The following is a 6,000-nucleotide window of genomic DNA, read 5'->3' on the forward strand; positions in this document are numbered from 1 at the left end:
AGAGGGACGGGACCCATGCATACAAAGGACCAGAATTAATGTACACATTAAGTCTCTTTGTTGGACTGTATGGGCAACTTCTTCGTGGTACACGGATCATACATCACAGGTTGCAGAACTGCATGGACCTTATCATTTGAAGTGTACTTAATATTGGCATATCTTTTGCACAAGCATGACAAAAGGCAAACATGCAATTGGCAACTATATTATTTTCCAAATTGCAGCTTTCAGACAGGAGATTCTAAGAATCCCATGGAAAATTTTGATGGGTAGGATAAGAGATCAGAGGTATAATGAACTAAGATTTATTTCTTGCTTATTTGGGATGCTTGAGAAATTTGTAGTAATAAGCTTGTATTCAAAGTTAAGCTTAGTAACTTACTTTCAACATTAAAGAAAAATGGGATATTATGAGTTCTAATACTCTTTCCCTGGGTGCTGAATGCAGATAGTGAATTAGTTCCAGATTTAGTCAGAGGTGACCTGTTGAAATCACTGTGACTTAAATGTCAAGAATCCAATGGATTTCAATGAAATAAATAAGTCAAGAATCCAATGGATTTCAATGAATCTACTATTTATCTGAAACCAGCCCAGTCCTGGATGTTGCTCATGCCTTTGAATTTTTTAAAGGGGTTACAATCTTTAGCCCTTTTAAGTGTCAAAATACACACAAGACTGCGCTTTCTAAGAGGAGGTGGAGAGACAATCAATGAAGAAGGAACAACAACAAAAACTACACTGATACATACAGCTTCTGAATATCATCATCCCACAAAGTCTGTTCTCTATAATTACGAGAATGAAAATTGAGACGTTGTGGAATAATGTACATACAGTCAGATTTAGTCAGATAAAAACCATGGCTAGTAATCACTGATAAAACCCAATATAGTAAACAAGGGTTACTGAGGAAGTGTGTGTTGGGGGGTGGGCAGGTAGATATACAGGTGGGGAAGAACTTCTGGCAAAATAATCAGTCTTTCTATTTACAAAAACCAAGGGTTCCACTGGAAAAGTTGCAAGCTTTCTCAAAGCCAGAAGTCCATAACACATGAGCCCTTCAATTACATTTATTTTAATTGTTAATTTCCACTCATTCCCCCCCCCCACTTGGTGCTTCTATGATAGACCGTGGGAACTTCTCTTAGTTTCACATGGGGAAGCATCACCATTGCCAGCCGACTGAAAACCAGGGTCACAGCACAGAATGGGAACTTTGGCAAGCAGCCTCATCTCAAAAGAAGTCCTGGTTGTGTGCAATGGAGAGGCAAGAAGAACAAGCAGATTTGGACCATCATGATCAACTGGGCATACACAAACTGGCAGATGAAGAAATGGCTGGAAAGGGTCATCCCCAATGGGATATAATATACATAGAAGCAAACACTTTGTATCCCGCATCTCACAAAGGGCACCTGCGATAAATCCTTCCACCCCCGCATCCTTACCTGAGTAGGGGCATTCACAGCCATTGATGTTAGGCTGTTCCCTCCAACATGGAATTTATTTTAGAACTGAGGTTGGAGGTTCCAAGGTTGCTAAAAGAGTCTTCCTGCATATGTCCTCTTATCACCCACCCTTCCTCCAAACACTAAGCTTGCACATAAGTCATGTAGCCAGTTAAATGCTTGTTTTTGCTACCCAGGGTGGGTTTAATGTTAAATTAAGCAAGTCTTGTAGACAAACTAGTTTCTGCTTTGATTTAAAGATTTGGCAGGGATTCAACTACAGCTGAAGAACTGCATGCATTTCTGAAATCTAAACCAACAGTGCTGGCTTCCAGGAGGTAGAGTGAGTGCCCCCCAACTCTGTCCAAACTTTAGTGTTTTAATTAAAAAATTAAAAGTAGGGCTGTCATGCAGATCAACCATCATCAAATCCCCTTTTGGGCCAAACCTGTGACCCGCAAAAGCTTGGAGTGACTCAAAGTGCGTGAATGGGTGAGTTTAGCTAATGAGTTCAGTTACTTTAATGAACTGAACTCTGCTTAGAGGGCAGGAAGGATGAAAAAGGGGTATTTTGTTCTGTTGCAATTTCTGAGGCTGAAGGTCTTTAGAAATTTACGAAGTGTTTCATTCACTCAAATAAATAAATGCATAAAAATGTAAGATGCCCATCATTTTGAAAAGATTCTCCCTGATTCCGGGATGTAACAGCTTCCTGCCATAAAAGAAAGAAATGAGTCAGTTATGATGAATGGACGGATTCAGTAATTGCAGATTTGACATGTGGGCTTTTAATTGGAACTGTCTCCTCTGCAAGAGTTCTCCACTGTAATTGTGTACAACTCTAGTTTCAGGAAGTGTGTGTCAGATGAAGCTTCACAACCCATGCCATTTACATGTGGAAATAAATTATGCTATTGAAATGTCCCCAAAACATTGCTTCTATGGCAAAGCTAACACAAGAGGGTTCTTCCCAACCCTCCTCAGCCATAGGGCTCCCTGCTGCTTCTGGAAAACCAAAATCTAAAGCAGACATGTCATAGAATTCATATTTTCCCTTTTATTTTCCTTTTCCTTTCCTCTTCCTTTTTTCCAAAGCACTCCAAATTAATTGCAACCAGGAAGGTATTCTTGAACCTTCCCCTCTGGGGTATTTGTCCACTAAAAATCACTCACCCAAACAAATTTTTATCCCAAAATAAGAAACAAGTTATTTATCTTTGATCATAAACCCCCATATTTACCCAATGTGTGGGAGAGAAGCTTTTGATCAAAGCTACAACCCAAGGCTACACCAAAGCACCATTTCTCCCAATCAGTTCAATCAAATTCAGAGCTGCCATCTGATGGTCAGAAATGAGAAGCTGAAGACCTACCTTCTGCTCACCCCTTCACCCATATCCATCTTCTCCCCTGTGCTCCAGCTCATATACTAAAACCTGTATCAGAAATCTGACTCATGAGACTTCAGGTCCTGTATTTTCCTTTTGTGTTTCTATTGTTCTTGCATATCACCCATTCAAGGCCTCCTCTCCACTCTCTGCAAAAGCATATGTGACTGCTACTCCATAAAACACTTTGAACATGCTCTTTTCTTCATAGTCAGTTTGTTGCGTAATTGACTGCATGCTTCCACTGAACCTGAGTATTCATTCCAAGCAGGTGTGGAATCCTGACACCCCCAAAGTCAGGAGACTCCCATGTGAGTTTCACTTTGCCCCATCAGTCCATGTTCAAATGGGCCTTCACATTCCATTTCTTTGATGTCACCTTCTCCCAGGAATGTAACTGGTTTTCATGGCTTTGAGCAGCTTTCAGCTACTTGCGACTGCACGTTTCATTGACTGGTGTGTTCATGTTACCAGCTACTGCAATGCAAGCAACTTTGTTAAGATATAATCTTGAAAAGTAGCCTAGAAGTAAATGCAAAAGAAAAAAACAGAGGCACTTGTCCCCACATTTGTCTGCTCTATTTTTTATCTTAAGTCTGCAATGTAAACATACGGGCACCCAGGATCACCACCTGGCCCTCCTCATCTCCACGCAGACTCAGCATTCTTTCTGAAAGAGCCCATGCCCGGACACAGAAACTGTGTAAGAGTGCATGTTCAGTTTACCCCAACATAACATTTGCGGTTTTCTTTCGTGCACCCCTCTGCCCTTTGGTTTTTTCATTTATATTTCAAGTACGGAAATATAAAGGAGAGGCGGATCAGGAAAGGGTCATTCATCACTAAGTCAACAGGAAATGCCTCCCTTTAATGGACACTTGAGTACTTTTTGGCCAAGGCTGAGCAAGGATTTTGTGAAGGGAGGGCTGCTGGAACACATCGGCCAGGCCAGCTCTATCCAGCAGGACACAGGATCTTGAAAGGCAGCTGATAACAGCTGTAGCCCATGGAATCAAAGCTAGTTTTGATTGCTTTGCATAGTTAAGGGCAGCAAGGCACACAGTACACCAAGAGGAGAGGCAGGTCCTAAAGCAGGGACTCAGCAAGCCCACATGGCCAGCAGATGGTACATGCACCACTTTGCATGGTAATCCTTAACATTGCAGAGGATGCTGGTGAAGTGCCTTGAAAAACATGATCACAGTAACAGATTTGGCCCTCTTCTTTCTAGACCTATGGCCAAATCTGGGAATTTGAAAAACTGTTGTGGGCTCCCATTCAGCATCTGGCCAGTCCCATCATGGGGGCTAACTAGCCAAAAGACAAAGACCTACAAAAGAAGTGAAAATAATATGAAGGGTCTGAACTCCCAAGATGATTCATATATTTGCTCTCACAGCAGCACCACAAAACACCAATTTAAGACTGCGGGCCAATGCATGCTTACATGGAACTCAGTGGGAACTTTTTCTGGTGGCTCTATATGTGCTCCCCTCATCCTACCTGCATGCACCCACACGCTTATCTCCTCAGGCCCAGAAGGGAAGAAAAGTTTTTCTCAGCCGCAACTCCAGGCTTCGCCATTCCATTCCCCAGCGCATGTTCCCACTACTTCCTCTGCCATCAGAGCCCCTGATGTTCACTTCACGTGTGTGAAGAATGAGAGAAGGACTGGGAAAGGAGGTAGGAGGAAAGAAGGCTAGAGAAGGGGAGGGAAGAAGAAATCATAGAAAAGTAGAGTTGGAAGGGGCCACAAAGGCCATCAGGTCCAACCCCCTGCTGTTGCAGGACACCACGTCACAAAATCCCACTCAGATGGCTGTCCAGTTTCTCTAGTGTGAGAGAGCCCCCCACCTCTCTAGGCAGTTGGTTCCACTGTTGTATTGATCCTGACAGTGAGGAAACTTTTCCTGACATTTAGCCTTAATCTGGGTTGTCGCAGCTTGAACGGATTTTTCTGTGTCCTGCACTCTGGTATCAGCAAAAAGAGATCTCAACTTTCCTCTTTGTGACAGCCTTTGAGGTACTTCTAGAGGGATATCATGTACCCCTTCGATCTTCTCTTTGCAAAGCTGAACATGCCCAGTTCTCTCAGTCTCTTCTCACTGGGCAGTGTTCCCAAACTCTGGATCATTTTTGTGCCCTCCTCGGGCATCTTTCTTAAATCTTGGTGCGCAGTATTCCAGATGAAGAATGACTAGTGTGGAGTATTGGGGAACTACTACTTCTCGCAATTTGGAAGTAATACTTCTATTAAGTATTTGGATCTATTTGGATCCCAAAATAGCATCTGCTATTTTGGCAGCTGCATCACATTGTTGGCACTCTGAGGCCTTTTTTTTTTCCAGTTTTCTTCCAGCAGGGCTACTAGCTTGCACTTGATGCGTGTGTTGGCCATGTTGCTCTCAGGTAAGAAAACAAACATTGCACAGTTGTCAGTTCATCCTTTGTGCTACTCCCGTGAATCTTGGAGGGCTGTGGTAACAAAGGGTGCTTTCTCCCGTCTTCACTAAAGATTAACAACACAGTCCTGCCAGTAAATGGGAGTGTGTAACAAGAGGGAAAATGTGTGCAGGGGGAGACTAAGGAACAAGAAAGAAAAGAAGGGGGGAATGTTAGGCGCCTCCCCTGCCAGACTCTGCCACCAAACCCCTGTTTGCTCTCCGTGTTCACTCGCTCTGGTTGCTTGTATCCCAGAGGTCCTAGACCAGCTGGGTCAGCTTGCTCTGCTCTGCTAGGAGTCAGGAACCAGAATGAATCACCCCACCCACACAACTGCCGCTAGCTGATCGGGCCACGGCCCTTAAAGTTAATCAACAATCAGCTAATCTGGAACTTCCCTTCAACTGTACTTTAGAAAGCAAAGGACTCTTTGCTGGACTAATGCAGGCCTGCCTCTGTTTTGCCTCTTCCTGTCTTCTTTTCCACTACAACTCCACCACCAAACTCCTGTTTGCTCTTCCTGTTCACACAGTCTGGTCACTTGCTCCCTGGGAGCTTGCTGCTTGTATCCTGGAGGCCATAGACCAGCTGGGGCAGCTTGCTCTGGTCAGTCTGTTCTGCTAGGAGTCAGGAACCATAATATTGGTTACATAAACTTTGTGCCTGGTCTTGCTCCCATCGAATTGGGGAGAAGACTATCTATGCTTTTGATTTTC

This window comes from Varanus komodoensis, unplaced genomic scaffold (genome assembly GCF_004798865.1).
Source record: "Varanus komodoensis strain SLA01 unplaced genomic scaffold, ASM479886v1 scaffold35, whole genome shotgun sequence".
In the NCBI taxonomy this organism is placed as follows: Eukaryota; Metazoa; Chordata; class Lepidosauria; order Squamata; family Varanidae; genus Varanus; species Varanus komodoensis.